Source organism: Tiliqua scincoides, chromosome 7, assembly GCF_035046505.1.
Source record: "Tiliqua scincoides isolate rTilSci1 chromosome 7, rTilSci1.hap2, whole genome shotgun sequence".
Taxonomy (NCBI): Eukaryota; Metazoa; Chordata; class Lepidosauria; order Squamata; family Scincidae; genus Tiliqua; species Tiliqua scincoides.
The window spans coordinates 65,471,111-65,484,355 of NC_089827.1; the positions used below are offsets into that span (position 1 = coordinate 65,471,111).

At 45.2% G+C, this 13,245-nt stretch overlaps 1 pseudogene; it reads left to right on the forward strand.

Annotated features, from left to right (window-relative positions):
• The first annotated feature begins 13,122 nt into the window (after window positions 1-13,122).
• LOC136657998 (5S ribosomal RNA) lies at window positions 13,123-13,245 on the forward strand (annotated as a pseudogene).

Consider the following 13,245-nt stretch of genomic DNA (forward strand, 5'->3'; position numbering starts at 1 on the left):
TCAGAGTGCCAGATGCAAGGGAGGGCATCAGAATGAGGTCTCTTGTTATCTGGTGTGCTCCCTGGGGCATTTGGTGGGGCCGTTGTGAGATACAGGAAGCTGGACTAGATGGGCCTATGGCCTGATCCAGTGGGGCTGTTCTTATGTTCTCATGTTCTCAGGGTTTGTGTCAGGTTTGAGACATCCCAGGCCATGTGCTCTGTCACGTACCTGATAAAGGTCCAGGATCCTTGCTAAAAGCAATAACATAAGGTAGCACTCCTTCTGATGGGGGCCAGAAGAGGTGAGTGGTAGGGGTGGCAGGCAAGAAAGGCTTGCAAGAAAGGGAAAAGATGCTATATTATGAAGAGTTTGGAGTCTATGCCCCCCTCCCCCAGTTTCTCACATTGGTATCTCTCTGCCAGAGCCAGGTGCTGTGAAGTGATTCCAGGAAGATGCCTGTGGCTTTTGTTCATTCCCCCCCCCCCCCAGGTGACGGCCATTTTCCAGAGCCTGTGGCTTGCACATGCCACTTATGGGAGCTTGCCAACACAAGCGGTAGCCGAGCCAGAGCACTGCGCATCGGAGGGCGATCTGACTCTTGACAGCGCCATTGCACTGACTCTTGACAGTGCCAAATTCCAGCAATGGCTTTTGTATGACCAAGAATGCCTCGGCGCGGCACAAGCAGTTGTTTAACGAGAACCAGATTTGGGCCGTAAACCATCAGCGTATCAAGCCGTTTTTTTGTTTGCTAATGTTTACCTTCCAAGCGAGAGCTTTTCTCCCCCTTCCCTCTCTGCGCCCTCCGCCTCCTTTTTGGTGGTTGGACTAAAAGGGCACTGCTATAAAAGGAATGCATGGAAGCAAAAATGCTCTGAACTGCATGTGACTCGCAGCTGCAGGCTTTCCCACAATATCGAGGGCTGCCTCAACAAAGTGGCTTATGTGCCTTAACAAACATCAGCTGTTTGTTGGGGTGTAATGAACAAACTTGAGCCACAGCAACAACTGCTTCGAGTCATTATGAAGACAGCCTGCACACTATAGCCCTGCTTGTTTGGAGGCCCCGATGACGACAGCCCGACTGCTGTTCCTGCCAGCTTGATTTCAAAGCACTTTTCTTTCCATATTTCAAAGGTCGGTCAGCCTGCGTGGGGGTGAGGGCCGGAGAGAGGCTGCGGGTGTCAGGGAGACAAAGGAAGCCTTTGGAGGACTTCCAGGATTCCGCGCCGCACTTAGCAGCCTCGTAACATCAACAGTGACTCACTTGTGTGTGTGTGTGTGTGTGTGTGTGTGTGTGTGAGAGAGAGAGAGAGAGAGAGGTGTTGCTGGTTTTCCATTAAAGTTGAGAATGGTGCATCTTGTGCTAGGTGCTGTAGCACAACACAAACAGTATTTCCTTCTGTGGGTAAAACAGCATGGATTCCTGAAGAAATCTTCCTTCCAAACCATCTTCCTGTGTTTTGGCTATCTATCACGTCTTGTTAGTTTGACCCCTGATTCATTTAGATTCAATATAAGTCTCATGCTTATGCTTCCTGGACACTATAAGGGGCTTCACGTTTCATGATGTGTAAGGCTATACACAAATGAGGCTCCTGGCACTCACCGGGCATTCACCGGGATTCTGTTCCCAGAAGCCCTGCAGATGCTGAAACCTGAAATCTGCTGAAAGATGCTGAAATCATAACCATGGTGGAGGGCCCTCACCTGACATCCAGACATGATTGGAAGCATCTTTCAGTTGCGTCCAGAGGGGTTCTGAGACCCAGAGAGGCCGTGTGACCTGAAGGTGCTTCATGTCACATTTGGGAGGTCAGGTGGGGCCCTACAACTCAGGTTCTGAATCCATGGCGAGTCAAGTCCACAGGTTCCTAACCCACAGATAGAAAGGGGCCACCTGTATTGATTTTGGTGAAATAAGTCCATTTTTCAGCCCAATCATATTGGACCATACTGCCACCAGAACTAGAATGAAGGGAAAATGGGGCAGTCACAGGACAAATCAAAGTGGAAGACCATTGCCATTGAGATGACCAGACAGAAGCCTCCACCTGGAGTCTAATTCCAGGAGTAATTCTCCAAAGTGTAATTCTACCAGGCAACAAGGAAGGGGGCAAAAAAGAGGGGACCAACTGGTCCAAACAGTAGGAACATTTCTGATAGGAAGACATTAGACTCCCAGAACCCATCTTCAGCCCATCCAAAGGCGACAGGTTTATCAGCAGGCGAGATTGGCTGCTAGTCAGCCTTGATGGCTTTACCGAGATGCCGTCTTTTATTTCTTTGACCAGAGCCGCTAAGGCAAACAGTCACCATTCTGGACATGTAAATCGAGCAGGATGTGTCAATTCCAGCCTCACTTCTTGAGGAATGCCTGGCAACTTTCATTTCAGAAAACCTGCTGTTTTAACCCTTCAGCCCACAGAGAGCACACACAACTTCTGCAGGAACTGTGGTTGTGAAAGCGTTTCAGAGTGACTCGTCATAACTATGAAAACATTTGCAGGATAGCCTTGTCCTGGCACAGTGATTCAGTGATAGGGAAGATACATCGGTTGTATTTCTGCCTGCTAGGTAACCATTATAGGCTCTGAACTCTTTTGGAGGAAAAAAACAACCCTAAAGATAGTTGCTCTGAGTTCATGGGAAAACAAAGAATGGGATGAGTTGAAAAGAGGATCAGGGATCATAATCCATGGGAAGGGAGAGACAGCTGTGTACAGCATCTCAGAATGGCCCTGCCCCAACGTCCTCTTTTTGTTGCCTTCAGCAAATCTGCATTTCGGACTTGTCTCTGCAACCATAAAGACAATAAATTTTGCAGATTAGAGCAAACATACCAAGGGAGTTTGCCAGGCAAAGTCATATTTTCCTCTTGGACACACGCACACACACACACACACACACACACACACACACACACACACACACACACACACACACACACACACACACACACAACTGTTTCCAAGTCCTTTATTTTGTCTTAAAGGATCACTTTGCCCTTTGTGCAACATTTCCTAAGAATGGCATTGGATACAAGTAGCTCAGGGGACTGCTTACAGAGTTGGTATAAGAGGGAGAATACAACTCCATAACTCTGGCTGAGAATTTTCGGAGTTATTGGACTGACGTCATTAGAAAGAAGTAGGTTTAAACCAGCAAAAGCATTTAAACATAGTTCCCAACATATTATCTGGACAGATATCAATGATTCAGTAAAGCTTATTTCAGGAACATTGATTTCATAAGCAGTCTGGCAGGCCTCATCCTTGCCCCCCTTCCACGTACGTTACTCAGAAGGAAGTTCCACAGAGTTCAATGGGTCTTACACCCAAGTAAATATGCATAGGATCTTAGTGGTAATCTCTGCTTTCACTATCCTCCATAGCCAATATTGTTTTTGTCGGTTTTAAGACTAACTGTTCCAAATAAAGAATAGCATTATCTGACTTGATTTTGGGAGACTTAAGGCCAGTCTAGGCATGGTGTGATTTTTAAAAAAATTTAAAAACAACAACTACCGCACACACCACTTGAGATTGAGATCATGGTTTTAACTCTTCCGCACATCCTGGTCCTGATGAATACAGTCTCCACCCCCCAAGCTGCTTTGGCCCCAGGGAACTGTTGTGCCCATAACAGACTCCATCCCAGAGAAACAGCAGCTTCAGGGGAGTATTTTTGCCAGGATCGTGGCTCAGGGGAAGGGTTAAACCAGAGGTGTCAAACATAAGCCCATGGGCTGAATGAGGCCCCCTGGAAGTGATTTACCCAGCCCCTGTTATAGTAATTGGGTTCTCCCAGAGTGACAAAGGAAAGATCTAAAGTAAATGAAGATGAAATCACAGCAGAACAGATTTCCTTGAAGGGGAAATGGTGGTTATTGTGAAAATTATGAAACCTAAAAAGACTGTGAATAGCTTAAGGGGGCCAAGTGGCACAGAGTGGCACATCAGGACAGAGTGACCTCGTACAGGTGCCACGAGGGGTCTTGCAAAGATGCTGCTGCACTTAACAGTTGTTAACTTCTGGCCTTACGAAGATTTCTGTGTCTTTATATGTTAGGTCACTTGCCAAACTGCTCTAAACTTCTGTCCAGACTGTAAAGGACATCCCAGTTGTGCTGCAAGGCAGCACAAATGAACCATAAAGGTTACCAAGCATGCAACACACAGCTAGGAATGATAAATGAAAGGTCCATCTGCATGCCGTGTGCTCATGATGAACAATGCAACAGATGAGGGGGAGATGAGCATCTGCAAACACATGAGGAACATGCACCTAGGAACCTCAGCCATCCTGTAAAGAAGTGGTCCCCAAACCTACCAGGATTACAGCACTCCCACAGCCTCTTCTTCCCAGCTCAGCCAGGTGCCACCATCTTGGGTTGCACAAAATCCCACCCCATCCAAGGTGACAGTGCCCAAATCGCACAAGATCTCACATGCTCCAAGATGGTGGTGCCCAAAACTTGTGAGATTTTGTGTGATCCATGATGAAGGAGCCCGAGAGAGCCAGTTGGAGCAGCAGCAGACCTAGCACTGGGTAAACGGGGTGAATGCCCCGGGTGCTGAGTCCGCTCGACTGTAGGACCATGTGGGAAGTCTCACTGAGGCTCCCGACACAGTTGGAAACTGCACTTCTGGTTTTCAGAATGCCTCCCTAGTCAGCCTAGAAGTCATGCGAGGTCCATCACAATGAAAAGATGGGGAGGCGGCTTTATAGGTGGTGGAGGCGGCATCTTGTGGAGGATGGCTTTGTGGACCTTTGCCCTAGGAGCGGGGAGGGGTAAGTCCGCCATAGGGTAAGAGGGGTCACCAAGAACATCCCATGGCGCCCCTGTGACTAGGAACCTCTGCTGCTGTTCCTTGAAATATTGGCCATCTAACAGCCATTCCTAACTAACTTTCTAGTGCTGGTGCAGCCATGCCAACAGGACACAAACTGTATCTTGCAGTGTGAGGGGGACGGCACTCATGGAATGTTTGTTCCTTTACATTGGGGCTGCATTTCAGCTGCATCAGTGCTGAAAAGTGGGTTAGGATTTGATCTGAAGGGTGTTTCCACATGCCACATCTGGTGATAACAGCACCAAACCAGATGTAGGCGAATCGGTCATAGAAGTGGAACGTCCTAGTGTGAAACTGGGCTCAGCTGTTATTCCCCCGCATCACTCATCACTGTGCTGATTTCTGCTAATTCAGATGAGCCGCAATGATCCCAGAGACTAGGAATGGCCTCGTGTGGTGGTTTCAGCCTGCCCAATATGTTACAAAACCCTCTGTGCAGAAGCAGTTTCAGAAATAACTTGTTATGATCTTTTGGAAAACAACAACAACAACAGAAAACACTCGCACTGCAAGTATTACTAGGTTTCAGAATTCAGTATTCTAGTCTCTTGGGCTTATCTTGCTACACTATTTAGAGATATTTATGAGAAACAAGTGAACACTGCCTTTATTCTCAACACTGATTAATGTTACCCTGCAGATGCCTGATCTTGTCTGATCTTGGAAGCTAAGCAGGGTCAGGCCTGCTTAGTACTTGGATGGAAGACTGCCTGGGAATACCAGGTGCTGTAGGCTTATGCCATAGTCTTTTGAGACTGAAGGTTGCCAACCAACAGAGAAAAGGAATGCAAAATACATTTAAATTGCTCTCATTAACCTAATGGAAATGTTTATTTCTTGTTTATTTTTTCTAGCTTCTTGATTTTTTTTTGGGGGGGGGGGGAGCTTTTTACTGAAATTCAAATCTATGCTGGAATTTCATATCTTAATTTCTAACCATGGCTCTTACAAGTTTGAGCATTAATTTAGACCACTAACAGTGGGACAACTGTTGTCTGCTCTGGGTTGAATTAACAAATCAGAAGAAATGCAAGGGACTGCCAGTCTTTTGTGTGCATTTGGTGGGAGATTGATGGAATTCTGTTTTTCCCTAGAGGAGATCCATTATGTTCTGTGAATCTGTGAGTTCTGGGTAGGCCTTTATGGAAGTACAACCTTTAGGACTATAGTTAAAAGAAGAGCTAAATGGGAGTCTCTCTTTGCAGGTAAGATGGTTTCATGAATTGACGGCCTCATCAATTTGTCCTTGACATTAGCCCATTTGTGCTACTGCTATATCTTCATATTTTCAGACCAGTCTTACTCCTGGTGTTGGATTGGTCATCTTGGTTTTTCCTCCTAGTGCTGATCTGACTGATGGACTGATGGATTGTCAGCCAGCTGCCCTTTCTCTCTCATTAAGGAGGCTGTTGTTAAAGGACTGTTCAGTTCTTTAAACTGATTTTAAAGGGATGCATTTTTCCCCTTCTCCAGGGATCAGCACATTCCTTCTCATTTGCAGTGGCCATTTGTGTTGAGTCAAATCCGTGTATAAAAATTCGTGTTTAAATAGGCTGGACCTGTATTTGGGTGTCACTATCGGGGATCTCAGGAAATCTCATGAGATTTGGGTGCTGCCATCTTGGATCTTGTGAGATTTCACAAGACATACACATGTTTAGTGTGAATATGTGCTGGGAAGGAAAACAGCACAAGACATTTTTGTCCTCATATATATTTATGTTCTCTACTTGAGCTTAGAGATAACTCAAAGAAAGTGGGCTTGAAATATGTTTTATGCCACCTGCCTAGATACTGGGCCATATCTCCCTTCCCTTCAAAGTTAACTTAGCAATGTTCGAAAGGAAACTGATCAGTCAAAGCCTTGGAAATAATCTTAGTTTTCCCTTTCGTTATGATGGTATCTTATTTCCCTGCTGGTGAAGAAGCACCACTGTTTTTGTGACGTGTTGGCTGAATGCAGACACCCCAAACAATGGATGAATCTGCAGGACCAGAGACTATACACTGGGAGCTCAGAGAATTATTTCACTATACTATAATTAAAGCTATCACTCAATGTAATTAGTTAATCTTGATATTTTACAAATAATGAGATTACGTCCTAGCCATCTTGATTCATCCCAACCTGTGGGAGGAACATTTTGAAAACAGTACCGTCCAATAGGAAAAGGTTTTTTTTATATTATATTGTATTGGCAACCTTCAGTCTCGAAAGACTATGGTATCGCGCTCTGAAAGGTGGTTCTGGCACAGCGTCTAGTGTGGCTGAAAAGGCCAATCCGGGAGTGACAATCCCTTCCACACCAGGAGCAAGTACAGTCTGTCCCTGGTCTGTCTCCCTGGCTGTGGGCCTTCCTTCTTTGCCTCTTAGCCTCAGACTGTTGGCAAAGTGTCTCTTCAAACTGGGAAAGGCCATGCTGCACAGCCTGCCTCCAAGCGGGCCGCTCAGAGGCCAGGGTTTCCCACTTGTTGAGGTCCATCCCTAAGGCCTTCAGATCCCTCTTGCAGGAAAAGGTTAACCAACAAGTAACACACTGATACCTCCACGTATTTTAGGTGTATTAGGGCGCAATCCTAACCAACTTTCCAGCACTGACCTAGCTGTGCCAATGTGGTGTGCGCTGCATCCTGCAGTGGGGAGGTAGTCAAGGGGGCCTCCTCAAGCTAAGGACATGTTTGTTGCCTTACCTTGGGGGCTGCATTGCGGCTAAGTCAGTGCTGGAAAGTTGGTTAGGATTGCGCCCATAATTAGATAACTTAAATGGGATTTATTTATTAGGTTAGTCACCATGTGCTATACTGCTTTTCATTCAATAAGGCTGTAATTCAGGGGTTCTCAAAGTGTGCATCATGATGCATTAGGGCATCGTGGCATACTCATAGGAGTGCCGTGGGAGTGTAAGTGTCCCCTCCTACTTATTCTCCAGGTGCTGCAATCTTGGATCTCATGAACTCTCATGATATTTGGGTGCCATCATCTTGGATCTCACTAGATTTTGTGAGATCCAAGGTGGTGGTGCCTGGCTAAGCTAGGAAGAAGAGGCTGCAGGTCATCATGACTCAGGTAAGTTTGGGAACCACTGCCATAATCCTAAACATACTTACCTTGGAACGAGCTCTGTTTAGCACAATGAAATGTACTTTTGAGTAGACATACATAGGATTGTACTGTAAATGACTTTTCTGTAACTGAGGTCAAAAGAACAGGCCCTTGTACTCAATGGATTGAGTCTTTGGACTGTCTCTAGCAGTCAGAGTAGACAATACTGGGCCTGAGAGTCTGGTCTGACAGCTTCATTTGACTGGGACGTTGGTGTGAGCTATAGCCTGCCCTCATGGCCCTACACTCTTTCCCTGGTACAGCTTTGTTTTGCTCCATCACAAAGTGGTTGAAATAGCCAGATCACCTTATTGCCTCGTGCCTGACTTGTATCTGCTCTAGCCTTTGGGTTTGGGTGGCCAGAGGTCTACGAATTCCAGATATCTACAATGCTTGGGGCTCTCCAGCCCTGCCATGTTGCTTTGCACTGGAGTTTGAAGCTCTTCAGACATCACCACACCCCTGCAAAGTCCCAGAGCATGAAGCTTCTCAGATCCTAAGGCATGAACTCTGAGTCCTGAGGGCTATTTGCTAAAAGTCCTGTGTGCCTCTTTTCTGGCTTCAGTGCCTTACACAACATTTCCTTCTCTGGAATACTTTTTAGGTGTTAGATGTTGCATCTAGCTGACCTACCTGTTTGATTTTCCTTAATTGGATTCAATTATCCATGGGTTTCAGTATCTGCAGGGGATCCAGGGATGGGCCACCCCCAGCCCTGTTGATACTGATGTCCAACTGTATACAAAAACACGTTGGGCCATTTTACACATGCAGCATAGTTTAGCCCAGCAGTTCCCAAACCCTCCAGGAGTTTGGGACCTGCTGTAAGTTCCTGGGCGGAGGGGTAAAGACAGCAATGCAATTGCTATGATTGTGCTGCTTCTGGGGGAAAAAGGGGGTTTTGAGATACCTGAGGCAGCACCTGCCTCCTGGGAGGTCCGGGGAGCTTGCAGAGGTCCGAGGAGCTTGCAGATTATTAAAGAATATGCACAATCACAATTAAAAACTCGGTTCAATCCAAATAAGATTTGCAGAAAGCTACATAAAAGTCATTTTTTAAAAAAAATGTATGAGGGATTGCAAAAAAGGAACTTACCATAAGTTTTTGCACTGACACATAACTAGAACTCCAAACTCTAACAAATTCTTCCCACCCTTGCTCTACATCCAGAGATTTATTAAAAACACTTCTTTTAATAAACCTCACCTAGGAGCATTCGATCCAAGTTGGAACTGGGAACAAAAAAGTAAATTTATGGCTGTGGAAAAAATGTTAAAAATTTGCTATGGAGTTGCTTCGAAATGTTTTAAGCCACGCATCATATCCACTTATGTGCTAGTTGACCTTTCTTTGCTTATGTTCTCAGTATTACACAGAATCCTGAGATGCTATTTGTATGCCAGAGTTACTTGAATTTTTAAGTGCTAGCAGGCCAACACATTTTTTTTCATTCTTTCAGCACTGCTGATTCTCTTTAGTCAATTATATGTTCCCATCAAGTGCATAGATATTACTATATCTACTAAATTTGACAATGGGTTTAATGTAGGAGATGAAAGTTACAATTAAGTTAACAATGCAGCTCCTTTAGAATGGTGGACTTTCATCTATGTCAAACAGACCTTGTGAACAGCTTCCAAGAACCTAGTAGGTGTGCAGTCTCATTCTTCTACATGTAATTTTTAAAAATAATTTAAAATGATCTAGGACAGGGGTGCTCACACTTTTTTGGCTCGAGAGCTAATTTGAAACCCAGCAAGGCCCGGAGATCTACCAGGGGGGAAGGAAGCGTCTGACAGACACCCCCTTTAATGTATGGAGCCCCTGCTGGAGTCTAGTCAGTTTGGTCAGTTTTGTTTCTGCATGCCTGAAGAGCAGCTAAAGTGTCAGTTTCAGTGTCAGTTTAGTGTCAGCTAAATATGTCAGTTTCATCTAGTCACTAGACGAAACTGACATATTAACAGTTTGGAGAGACAGGGCTCTGCAATCTACTCATTTTGCCTTGCGATCTACCGGTAGATCGCGATCCACCTATTGAGCACCCCTGATCTAGGAGGTGTTTTGGGTACTGATATCACATTTCCAAAACCATTTTTTAACGACAGTAGAATTATGACACAGTTGAAGGAGATGGCCTCCTCTTCATCAACATGGATCTACAGCAGGAGTTATCCATCTTTGTCAGCACAAAAGTCTTCCACCAAAGAAGCAAGAACAAACTTTCCTATGAAGAAGATGCAGGGCATCACAAGGGTTTGTGTCAATCGATGCAAGAACTCATTGTGTCACCCCCGTGATAGACCTCCTCCCATACGAGACCATACAAAATGTTACGATATCATATGCACTGCCTAAATGCAGTGGTATCACTAGGGTTAGTGTCTCCCTCATTAACATTGTGTACAGATGTCACTTAATGACAGACTGCTTAATGACAGACCACATATATGATGATGATCAAAACACAACAAAGAGGTCTCTTCTTAATGAGGCAATCAGGTCTCCCACAGCCTGCAGCAGAGTGTTTACATGACAAAGAGGCTCTTAAGGCAAAGAAAAAGCAATCAGTCTCTAGTAGCCTGTGCAGCCAGTAAGTTTCTGGCAGGGAGTGTGTGTTTTACACAATAAAGGCACTAGACTGGGCTGAATGTTCACTTAACAACCTAATCACATAACAAAAGGGATAGGAGAATGTATCCCTGTTGCTAAGTGGCGCATATCTGTATTTTAATAAATAACACTAAAGGTCACCCAACAAATCCATAACCAACAAAAAACCAGTGACCAACTCGATGACACGCACACCACTAAATATGAGTTCTAGTATGCCCTCTGATATACGGAAATTAGACCAACACTTTATTGGTTCCCTGTTCTGTCATAACAACACTACTTCATTGGCTCTCAGAACAATCAGTCTCATTGGTCAGTTTTGAGTTAAGAAAATCCACTTTTTGTTGCAGAAGGCAGTTGTGTTTTCCTTTTCTGGTTATTTGACTGTAACTTTCGATAGCATACAGATATTTCAACGCGGGTTTGTTTCATTGCATTCTGCATTAAACTGCACACCAATTGATACCACATGATGGTATTATTCAAAAATACCAAGATTTTCATAATTTTGGCGCTAGTGGTATCATTTCCCCTGGTGCGGTCTGCACCCCTGCACCCCCCCTAGTGACACCCCCATATTGGAACAATTTTCCCTGTGCACTTGGAAACTGAAAGGGGACAGAACATTGTTCAGAGCACCAGCGTTGTCTGATAAAAGCAATATCTGAATTTGGCTGGCCCAATTCAGAGCTGACATCCTCTTTATGGAATTCCAGCAAACTAGACTTTTGGACCAGTTCAGACCACCACGTTCCCTGGCATTTGGGGAAAGGTGAATTTTAATCCAAGCCTAAGTGAGATTCCCTGATACCTGCTGCTGTAATATATATATATAATTGTTATTTTTGCTGTTCTTATTTTGAATGGGTTTTTAGAAAATTGTATCATATTGATCGGCTTCTGTAGTTCTTAATTGTTGATAGCTGTTCTGAGATTTGTTTTTGAAGTATGTAGTGCTGGGTCGGCCCATCCATAAGGCCAACTGAAGAGGCCACATGAGGCTGAAGATTAGCGGGAGGCACCCCCATCTCTGTCTACCTACTTGCCTCCACTCCTCCTCCTTCTCTGTCCGCCCCCTGGTTTGGAAAAGGAAGAGGGGCTCAGAGAGGAAGAGGATGTGGGGAGGGGAAAAAAGTGCTGAGCTAGAACATTGGAGAGTGAGTGGAGAAGACCTGCCCATCATTGGGAAAGGGGGTCAGCATTTGGCATGCCACCTCAGGTGTCCAGGGGTCTTGGACTGGCCTTGTTGTGGCGGGATGTAAGTTGGCAAATAAATAACAAGGACGAACCAACAGAGAACTGTCTGATAGCCTTCTTTCGAAATTTAGGCAGCTCCCAGGCGGGACGTTCATTTGATTCTGAGGTGCTGTTCATAATCCTCAAGAGAGAAATGTATATGGATCTTAAAAGAAAAAAACAAAATCGTGAAAAATTACTAGTTACAGCTCAAGCAGTGCTCCCATAGAAACAATCATTTTTACTGCACATTCTTCCCCACACCTTATACCTGATGTACGGTACAATCTTTCTTACTGCTTGACAGGTGATACAAACAATCAGGTAACCCCAGTGGCATGAAGCACCCACAAGTAATTTAATTTATATCATTCACTGTCAGTAGTTAAAAGAGATCTTCTCCCACACACACACACACAGTTCTGTGACACTTGTGAGAAGAAGGGCATCAGTAATCTGCTCCTAACCGCTACACATCATCGCTGTTCCAGGAAGGGTTACTGAGGAGTTTGTGGCTTCCTTAGCAATCTCCTGTAGGTGCTTCTTTTCCTGTTGTTTGTTGATAACAATTTTTTCAACAACTTACAGGCACTCTGCTGTTCAGCAGTGATTGTAAACCCGAGCTCTGGAGTTTAACAGGTTTTTGATGTGGTCTGTGACAAGACAAGATAAGTAATAGAGGTGGCAGGCAGGCTGTCTGTGCGGTGCGGATAATTCACTGGAAGTGTGAGTCTCATAAGTTACAAGTGTTGCCTGTAGTGGGACGAGGTAGATGTGGTACATCTCTGGGTGATTTGCTGTAGATCAGGAGGGATTTCTGACTCAAAATTGTTTATCCGTAGCAACTACAACAGGCTGTTTCCTCCCTAAATTGGGGTACTGAAACAAAGGCAGTTTTTTTGGGAAGCCAGGAGTGGGTTCCTGTGTGGAAAGACCAAATTCAATTCTGATGTTGAAGACAAATCTTTGGGCCGGGCATGTGCTCAGAAGCCCCCTTGTCCTTAATTCTAAGTGTATGCTTCTTCCTGCCCTGCCACAATCTTGCAGCTGGCTCTTGCTGGTGGACTTGGGGCAAAGCAGATCCCATCGGTGCTAGCTCCAGCAGAGGCAAAGCCCTGTAGTTGGCCATCCATGGTGCCTGCACCCACTCCCTGATGAAACATGGTACACTACCGTTGCCACTACTGCCACAAGTGCTCAGGGTTCAGGGGTTGGCTTGGCTAGGTGAAACAGGACCTCTGGCCAACCTCTGACACCATCCCTTGATCCCATAATCTCTAGACACCATTCCTGGATCCCTGGATTGGTATTTGCCCAGTATCACCTTGAATAACTACGGCAGCAACTGTTACCCTCCACATATCTGATCTCGTCTGATCTTAGAAGCTAAGCAGGGTCAGGCCTGGTTAGTACTTGGATGGGAGACCGCCTGGGAATACCAGGTGCTGTAGGTT